The following is a 10510-nucleotide window of genomic DNA, read 5'->3' on the forward strand; positions in this document are numbered from 1 at the left end:
GCCCCACAGCCTCCTCCCCCCGCACCCAAACATTACATAAGGGTTAAAAAATGCAAAATTGGTGAATCTTGAAAAAGAAGCAGTACCTGAAATGTGGTGGATGTGGATGTGGATGTGGATAATGTGAGGCAATGATTTACAGTAAAATTAATTCCAAGCTTGGCTGCTTTTTAATTCATTTTTGCCACATGCTTTTTATTTTGTTCTAATTTTTGAATAATAACTTTAATAAATCCTTTTATTACGTCAATTTAGGTCACTGAAGAGCGGCTTGCTGCCTTATTTAGTAGTTGTGGCCAGGTAAGTTGCAATGCTCATTTGAACACTGAGCTTCATTTTGATTCTTTGATATATTTGAACCTAGGAGCTTCATTTTTCAGTACTTTAATATATTTGAACCTAGGAGCTTCATTTTGATTCTTTGATAATATTTTAATTTACACTTAGAGAATTCTTTTCCGTTATAACTTTGAATTCATTTTAATTTTTAATTTTTTTATTTCATCCTAAAGAACTATGGCAATGGGCTCTAGCTCAAAAGGCATTTCCTTTAAATGCTCTGGTTGCTTCTGGTTTTGGTGCTGCTGGACAAAGATGCATGGCACTCAGCACAGTTGTTAGGCTTGGAGGCTTAAAGTCATGGTAAAATGCTTTGTTTCCTGGTGCATTCTATTTCTTCATTTTTATGCCTTTAATATTAGTCTATCTTTTATACTCCTATCCTGGAAATCAGAGGTTCCATGTCATGTTTGTTATATTGAAGGTAGTGGATATTGAAGTTTTCTAAATCGAGTTTTAACCTTCAGTAAGTGCATGTACCTGTAAGAAATTGAAACGCTTCATCTACTCTCATCTTCTTAACTTAGCCAACAATTTCTGTACTTTTATCTTTAAACCATCCTTGATCAGTTTGCAAGGTTTCTTATCTCATTTTCTATTCTCACCTATTACCCATTCTAATTTTGGATTCTGTAATGTCCTTTTGCATTCTCCCATTTTACCCACTCCTATTCTGATAGCAGGCTATTATTATCTTTTTTACTACCCAGTTCTATGTTTCCTTGGTCTTATAATGGAGACTTCTTCTCTCCATTATTTTAGACACTCCCTGTCAAATCTATTATCCTTTTCAAATCTCAAAAAGATATTAATTACAACTTTGGTAGATAAATTTATCAGATTTTGGTAAAATTCACAAAGACACTGACACCAATGGTTCAATTTGTATGCCCACTGCGAATGTGTGGAAGATTCTCTATTTGAAAAGAAAAGAAAAGTACCAGAAATAATGTTACCAAAATTCTGGCATGCTGGCTTTCTTTAGTAGTCAATTTAATAACAACTTTAATTAGTAATTTGAATTAGGCGATTTGTATATTGCTGTATTCATATTGCAGTGTGTTGTATGCATCTCATGTTAGCTATGTTGATTTACTTTGTTATTTATAGATGGCACATGTCAAATGGTCAGGCTCCTTAGATTCAATTGAGGTGCCTGTTCCTATAGAGACGAGTGTCACCCCAAATCCATCTGTTTATGAGTTTGTGTACAGGGTAGGCTGCAAGGTTAGAGTACCATTTCTTTGGTACTGTTTTGCATAGACATGGTTATGTATTCAGACTTCCTATGTACTTGGACACCATTTCTTTTGGTATTTTTTTTTTCTGGGACCATCTTGTCTATTTATTCATCCTCCCCCTGCCCCCAATTTTGATTGAAGAAGATTCTCTGTTTTTAAGACGAGTTGTCTCTTCACTGTGTGCTGCACACTAAGGAAGAGTTGGAGACTCTAGCACTTCATTGCTTTGCACCTTTAGAATCTGAGTAGTTATGCAATTGGGAATAGGGAATTGTGAGTTTGACATGTAGATATTTTAAACCTTTTGAACAGTTCTTTCTACACAAACTTTCATAAATATCAAATCTATCTTTTAAAATCCCTAACGACCTGAGCATATGCAAATGCCTATTCCAGTAGGTATTGGTTTGTATAATAAGCTATGTCTCAAATAACTCATATGGTTTTCTTTTGGGCATGTAAATTCAGTAATATGAAGAAGATTTTGATGAAGATGAGGTTGATGAAGAAGAGGATGACAAAGCACTCCATGACAAAAAAGAGGATGATGAAGCAAAGCACCTATGATCTCTTTGTTTCTGGGTTCATGAATTTTAGCTATAGGTTCGGATTTTTGGATGATGATGGTGAAAGATGATTTGCGATGCTTGATTCAGCATTGCAAGATTGATAGCGAGATTGTGCAAATAGAGGGTCGAGGTAACTTCTTCTGCCGCTTCTTCTTCTACTTGGCCTTCTCCTTCTTCTTCTTCTTCTTCTTTTTTTTTTTTTTGTGAAATATAAATTTAAAATTTAAAAAAATCAACTAAAAATTTTAAATTTCTGCCAAATTTTCACACAGAAAAAAGAAAAAAAAACTTGCTAGTTGATGAATTTATCTAATTCTCAATAATCTGAATTAGGTGATTTATGTTATATATTGTTGTACTTCTACATATAACTAGCATGCATAGCATCTGGTTCCTTAGATTTGTTTAATTGCTCCATAGGTTCTATATATTTGATATCTCTCACATTTTTGTGTTTCAATTGCTAGGAAGAATGGAATGGGATTGGAGGAGAAGAAGAAGACTGTATCAGAAGATTCACTATAATGCCACGTCTTCAAAACTTGGAAATCCTTGTTTGCACAAAGTTAAAGTTGGTGCCGAACTTCCTTCATACAACTCCATTACAGAAACTAGAGATCTCAACATGTCCAATTCTGGAGAAATGCTTCAAAAGAGGGACAGGAGAGGACTGGCTATGTGCGAGGCAGTCAAGAATATATGCCAGAGCCAAGGTAACTTCTTCGGACACTTCTTCTTTTCGTTGGGCTTCTTCTTTTATTTTGCAATATATCAATATTAAATTAATAAAAATTTGCATATAGATAAAACAACTCCAATTGCTCTTGCTAATTTCCTTCTGTTATTGACTAAACTGAAATAACTCATATGGTTTTCTTTTGGGCATGTAGGATTTTCAGAGCTATGATGAGGAAGAAGAGGATGAGGAAGAAGAGGTTGAGGAAGAAGAGGATCTAAAATTGTTTAGACTAATAAAAAATGATCATGGTAGCAAATCTTACTCATTTGCATATAGAGAAAACAACTCCAATTGCTCTTGTTAATTTCCTTCAGTTTGGGCATGTAGACTAATCTGAAATTACTCATAAGGTTTTCTTTTGGGCATGTAGATTCTTTCAAGCTCGTCAGATGACAAAGACAGTGAAGAGGATGACGAACACAGTGAAGAGCATGATGAAGAAGAGCACACCGAAGAAGAGGACCTATGATTTCTGTGTTTCTAGGTTCAAGCAAAGATTTTTGGATGGCAATGGTGTGAGATGATTTGTTTGCATGGGCAAAGTTCATTCTTGGCTTGATTCAGTGATGCAAGTCTAAAATCCATTCATGGGTAGCTTCTTTAAACTTTTCTTCTGCTTCGTCTTTTTTTTTTTTATTAGAACTAAATATTGATTAATTATCCTACTCATCTGTCAAAAATTCCCTAAAAAAAAAAAAAAAAACCATTGGAAGCTAAATTTATAAGATTTTGGCCAAAATCTCAAAGACACCGACACCAATGGTTCAATCCTATGTTCTCTTTTGTGTGTGCTTTTGATATACGTATTAAATAACAACTCCTGATCACACTTCATTTATAATATTTTAAAATGTCCTGTCAATTGTAAGATCAATGACCTTTTATATGGAAATAACTACAAATAGGTCCTTTCGAGTACATTTTTAAAGTTGTTAATGCTTTAATAGGATATCTTAATCTCTATAAATTTGTTGAGTGACTCTATAAACAAATTGAGGATCCGTCCACATTGATCTGACTTCAGCAACGATAAACCTAATGTTTTAAAACATGTACTTCAGTAATTGTTAATTCTCAGTTCATGTAAAGTTTGAAGCAGTACTTCTGTCCACATTGATCATTTTCATGATGTTAGTTAATTTCCCCTTCTGGTGAAATGAAGTGCTGATGTGGTACCATTTGTTTAACATTATGTTCTGATCTTATGCAATGCATTTTCAAGTTCCAGTTTTTTAGTTTCCCAATGTGTCACTAGTTGAAAAGTTCTGGTCTCTTCACAATCATTGTTATTGTGAGTTTATTCAATTTACAATTAATCAATTTCAAGCAAAACATTATGATATTGATTTATAGAATTTTTGTTTGGGTATAAAAAAGACGAGAAATTCCCCTTTTTCAGAGTTCATAAATTTAGCTACAAGTTCAGATTTTTGGATGATGATGGTGAAAAATTATTGGCGTTTGTGTGTGTGTCAGCAAGTTCAGCATCGGCTTGATTAGGCTTTGCAATTCTGATCCAGTCATGGGTAACACCTTCTTCTTCATCAACTTCTTTTATTTCACCAAAGTTGCAATTAATTATCCTACTCATCCCTTAAAAATTCCTTCAAAAAGATAATAATCACAACTTTGGTAGATTAATTTAAGATTTTGGCCAAACTCATATAGACACTGACATGAATGGTTCAATCTGGTACGCTCACTATATGAAGCTTTAGCAGAATGTGTGGAAGATTCTCTATTGAAAAGAAAAGAAAAGAAAAATCTGAATGAATGTTACTCAAATTTTAACTTGACATGTTGGCTTTCTTTTGTAGTCAATCCAAGTTGTTGACACATGAAATGAAATCTATGTAACTCTAGTCTTAAGAAGAAAGAGAGGAGCCCTCAAGGCTTTAAAATGTTTTTGTTAATTATCAAGTACAGAAGTTATAGGGTTAGGTAATTGCTATTTGTCAAGTCATAAAGAAATATCATATGCTTCTTTATTGTTTTGGAGTCTGAAGTATTTCATTACATGAGGTATATCATATGCTTATTTCGATAACAGCAGGAAAGAAGAAGAAACTACATATACCTTGGCTTTGTTAGTTGGGTCATTTTCTCCTCTACTCTGAGATATATCTTGATATTTTCTTCTTAATCATTTGTCTGTTTTTCCTTATCATTTTGTCCATCCTTGATAATCGCATGTTAAATATATAATTCTTTTTGGCTTCATTTGAACCAAACATCTGATGCTAATATCTAGGGATGTACATTTTGTGATGAATCAAATTTTCACATATGGATGGGCATTTGAGAAAGGGCCACAGAAGCAGGTCCTCTATCATTTCATAATGGAAGCAAGGATGTGCATCATGGAACATATCATGTGCAATCCATATTATATGGTGGTAGATGAAAGGTGAGCTAGGCAATTAACCAGTTTTCAACTCATATAATTTCTGGCCTTATGTTTTAGGTTTGAAATTTGTTTGCTAATTTTCTTGGTTAGTGCTATACATTTAGGAGATTGATGAATGCAAAAGTGTGCGGATTTCTTGTCTCAGTGATTGAAGAGTTTCGTGTCATGGAAGAGGGGGAAGAGTGCGATGTTACTACCCGGAGTGGAGAGGATGAGAAGAAGAAGAAGAAGGCAATGAAGCCATATATAACTATTGTTTGCTCTAGGAAATTCAATTTTGATTCACCTGAAGGTAACTTTATGTTCTTTTTCTTCTTCTGATCCTATTGCATTTGCATTTGCTTTTTTCCAATTGGATAAAAAGAGCTGAACTGTGACTTCAGAACAATGCTGACATTTTTCTACCTCCGCATTTGCAGGAGGAAATTTTTGGCCCAGTTCTTATTTGCATGGAGGTGTGTTCATTACTCCATTGTTTTTATCAATCAGGTTATTGATTGCCTAGTATGGAGATATTAACATACAATTTTTCTGTCCCTCTCAACATCAGGCTGACAGTTTCGAAGAGGCCATAAATATTGTTAACAGAAACAAGTACTTCCTTAAATTTTCTTCTCTTGTTGTATATATTACTATACTTTTTCTAATTCTCTTAAAGAAGTATTACATGTGATTTGTATGTGACTTGTACTTCTGGAACAGGTATGGCAATGGGGCTTCTATATTTACTACATCTGGTGTAGCTGCAAGGAAATTTCAAACTGAAATTGAAGCTGGCCAGGTAAGAGTCACTTCATCAATTATTATGTCTTAGAGCTTCGTACAGATTATTTTTCATGTGGATTCATATGGATTCATATGCATGGCTAAGAGAAGTAATGATATAAGTATCCTCTTTCATGTGGATTCATATGCATGGCTAAGAGAAGCCAAACTTGCAAATCAGTAATTTCCATTCCTTCTTTCATTTTCAGTCCAATATAACAATTTAATCTATCATTTATTTTTATTTTTTTTACTCTAGTGTTTCGCATCAACCAGCTGATGGTTTGTGGTATTCACAGGGCTCTTACACTCTCAAGATGACACTGGAGGATGGTAACAATCAACTGTTGACCTGTATTAGCTTCAAATTCAGTATCAGCTTTGGATCTTCTGCGTTTGATAGTTGAATACCTTGCTCATGTTTGCGGTGTTGCAATGTGGTGTTGATTAGAAAATGACTTGTGGCCATGAAGCTACAAGGTATCCAGTTTTCTCATCCTCATAAGCCTTGTCAGAGTCAGAATCATACTGTTCCTCCCTGCTCCCACAATGGATGTCAAAATATATTGGTCCAAGATACAGTGAACTCTCTTATTTGTATGCTTAATAGGGACATTTCCCAGACAGAGAGGTCAGATAGTGAAGATGTCAGTGGATTGGTCGAAGAATGGCCTTCTAAGAAAGACATAGGCCATATGTTTGAGTTTATAGCATGTTATGTTGCATGTGAAAGAGCTAATGTCTCAAAAAGTGTCCTAAGTCAGATTTTAGAATACTTGACATCACAAAATAATTTTCCAACTAGTGTTTCCTCTCATCACATAACTTCAACAAGAAGGGAGAAGCAGGTGCTTGCCCTTCTAGATTTTATATGGTTTGTGGTTTGAAATTTTGTTCAATTGATGATCTTACTTTTTTTTTAGTTTGCTTAAAACAAGTGAGGGAAAGGGGGATTCAAATCTAGGTTCTCCTCGTAAAAGAGACCGAGCATATTCATTGAGCCACAAAGCTCCTAGTTGATAATCTCACATTTGGTTAAATTTCCATGATGACATCAATGAGTTATCTGCGGGGTGTTTGGGTTATAGAGACTAGTTACAAAGATTTTATTTTTTACTTTTATAATTTGTAAACTCCTTATATAGTATAAATTGCCCTAACTGACCTGCAATGGTTTTTCTTTTGGAGATGTTTTTTCTACTTTATCATTTGGTGCATTGCCAATTTGTGGTTAATAATCACAATCTTGCGGAAGACAAAATTGAGATAAATTGATAATTAATCAATAATTTCGGTGGATTTTCAACTAAAGGATCTAAAAAGATTTCAACCATGAATTTAAAATATGGGATAAATATTGCCACCAGTCATTTCAAATCAATTGTTGTCAAATAGGGAAGCTTATTGATATGCTAAGGTTAAAATTTGTATCTTATTTAAAATTTACAAGAAAAAGAAAAAGAAACAAAAGCAGAGAGTTAAGGCGTGACGTGTAGGAAATTATTTGATTTGAGAAAAAAAGCTCGGTGGTTTAGTTGTTTCAAATGTTAGATTTGTTCAGTGGGGCTCATGGAACCTTTGGAAGTGGAATGCCAAAGGATGATCAGAGTCTTTGATGACAATGGAGATGGACGAATTGATTTCAAAGAATTTGTCAAACTTGTGGAGCACAGCTTCTGCTAAATGACACTCCCAAGTCCCAACTCTCAAGCCCTCTTCTTCTCGCATTAACGGTGAATCCCACCGTAAATTTAAATAATGACATTCAGTATTACGTTAGAAAAGCGAGTTTTACTCACGGAATATTGAGTTTAGACCATAATTTTCACCAAGCACTTATAATTCTTGCAAACACTAATACAAGTACATCTATTCATAACATACCAACAACGAACAACAGGGAAAAAATGAGCAAGTGATTTCCTATAAACTTAACCAAAAGTAATGAACAATTCATCTTTAGATTTGCAAAAGGTGCACGTACAATAGGATCATTTGCCCTCACGATCAACAATATTTTGTATTGCACAAAACGTGTAGACATCAACAACAACGTTGAATGTTCGTAGGTAGAAATTTTTGGAAGTCATCATTGCTTGAATCTGAGAAGTCTGAAATGTCACTTTCATCATCTAACGCAGTAATTTCATTAATAGACTTCATGGCTCGCTCTTGCACCTTCCCCTTTAGATGCTTCCTAGCTTTTTGGACTGCATGAAAACGGTCTAACCGCCTTTGCATTTGATTGTTCTCTTGTTCAAGGCGAGCAAGTATGTTGGCAGGCTCATCTCTAGGTAACTCGGCTGAGCGTGCCTTAGGAACTCGTAACCTGTGCCATCGACAATACACCTCCAACTCACACCTCTTCTCGTATAGGGTTGACCATGGTGGTTCTGCTACGGTGAACTCCATTGCGGTGGTATCTGTACTTAGTTTTGTAGGTTTGCCGACCATGATGTGGCCAACGCTTCCAAGACTCTCGTACGTGTATATTGGCATATTAACGAAATCTCTCTTCTTTCCAACCCATTTCCCTCCATAGTGGTCTGTGTATGTTTGTAGTTGTTGATCTGCTGGAACTTGTGATAATTCATTTGTTGAAGTAGATTGAAACTTGTTTCTACGTGTACGAGATGATGTTGAGGCGTTGCGACTCATAGCTTACTCAACCTACAAAGTTAGTGGTGTAGGAATAAGAAAAGAATTGTGGTACATTTATAACCTCATTCCACTGTGTATTCAATAATAAAATTTAACATATTCAGGCTTGTCATGTCAATACAGGCTGGAAAACCACGATACGAATTTTTTGTTCAAATGTTCCCAATGTCATAGTGAGATTCTCTTATTCTGGGCAGTAGTTGCAGTGTACTGCCATGACTATTCAGCTGAACAGTATTCATGTGAAGAGTATTTAGCATGCTTGTGTTTCATCTGACATGAACTTGACAAGAAAATACCAAGTTGTGTTAAATGCATCATAAACTTTTCAAGGGTCTTCTGCATCCTTGAAAACAGTGCATTGCAAAATGATGCAGATCTGTGTATTGACGTGAGTGTGAATGATATGACTAGATAGGGTTCAACAGTGCCAAGCTATTGAGCAGCACATGTAGCACTATGAATATCAGTGTAGCAATGGTGGACAGCTGACCCCCAAACTCGAAACTGACCAAAATGGAACAAAGTGGACTGAATGGACCAAATTAGACCAAATTAGACCAAATCAAACCAAATCAGACCAAATTAAACCAAATTAGACCAAATTAGACCAAAATAGACCAAATAGACCAAATCAGACCAAATCAGACCAACTCAGACCAAATTAGACCAACTCAGACCAAATCAGACCAAATTAGACCAAAATAGACCAAATCAGACCAAATCAGACCAAATTAGACCAAATTACAACAAATGGACCGATTTTATTTTCCACTACAACTCGAGTATTAAAGAATCGAGATTTCCAAAGAACTCGAGTCTCTAAAACTCGATTTCCACTGGGCAAATTTTGTTTTTTCCAGCAGAAGCATGCTCTGTTTCAGGCAGAGAGGCATGCCCTGTTTCAAAAAAATTTGCCCAGTGGAACTCGAGTCTCTAAAACTCGATTTTCACTGGGCAAATTTTTTTTTTCCCAGCAGAAGCATGCTCTATTTCAGGCAAAGAGCAATGCTCTGTTTTAGTGAATATAGCCCAGTGGAACTCGAGTCTCTAAAACTCGATTTTCACTGGGCAATTTTTTTTTTCCCCAGCAGAAAATGCTCTGTTTCAGGCATAGTTTTACAATGTAAATGCACTCAAATCACAACAAAATTCATTCTCAATATATCACCATTCTAAACATGTCCAACCACGCTTAATTTGCAATTCTAACCATACTACTCAAATCACAATCTTCATAGAGGTACATTGGATAGAGAATTACAAGTACATTCAACAACAATCAAAAAGTTCACATAGAGCCAATACAACGTAGTTACTTTTCCTAAGATCAGCGGTCTGCATGACAAAAACGTCGTCCATGGAAGGATGCCTGAAAAATGTAGAGTATTTACGTTAGGAGACAAGATAGTAAACATTAGGTAAACATCGAATGAACAACAATTATTTAACCGATGCATAACTTTTTGACAACCTACCTAGTGTGGAACATGGCCGCTTGTGGAAGCACCACGGGACTGCGGACATTTTCTGCGGTTATGCCCGGAAGCATGACACAGTCCACATGTCTGCTTGGGTTGACTCTCTATCAAATCTGCATCCTCCCTCCGCCATCCCGGTTCTTGATCCTTATTCCTCACTCCATCCATCTCATTCCTTATTCGTGACTTCACCGGTCGACCTTTGGCCTGCAACAATGCCGGATTAGGCAACCACTTTGGCCCCATGGGATCCCTCCATAATGACTGTGACTTAGGAACCACAAATGCATGCTCATAAGTGTTAAGGG

General features: G+C 35.7%; 1 long non-coding RNA gene across 1 annotated transcript; it reads left to right on the forward strand.

The window, feature by feature from the left end:
* The first annotated feature begins 2824 nt into the window (after positions 1–2824).
* Positions 2825–5629, forward strand: LOC142641567 (uncharacterized). The gene is made up of 4 exons (XR_012845424.1): positions 2825–2862; positions 3040–3479; positions 5140–5295; positions 5386–5629. It is a non-coding gene; the product is annotated as an uncharacterized LOC142641567 (long non-coding RNA).
* Positions 5630–10510: the final 4881 nt, after the last annotated feature.

The sequence above is a fragment of the Castanea sativa genome, chromosome 6 (assembly GCF_040712315.1).
Source record: "Castanea sativa cultivar Marrone di Chiusa Pesio chromosome 6, ASM4071231v1".
Taxonomy (NCBI): Eukaryota; Viridiplantae; Streptophyta; class Magnoliopsida; order Fagales; family Fagaceae; genus Castanea; species Castanea sativa.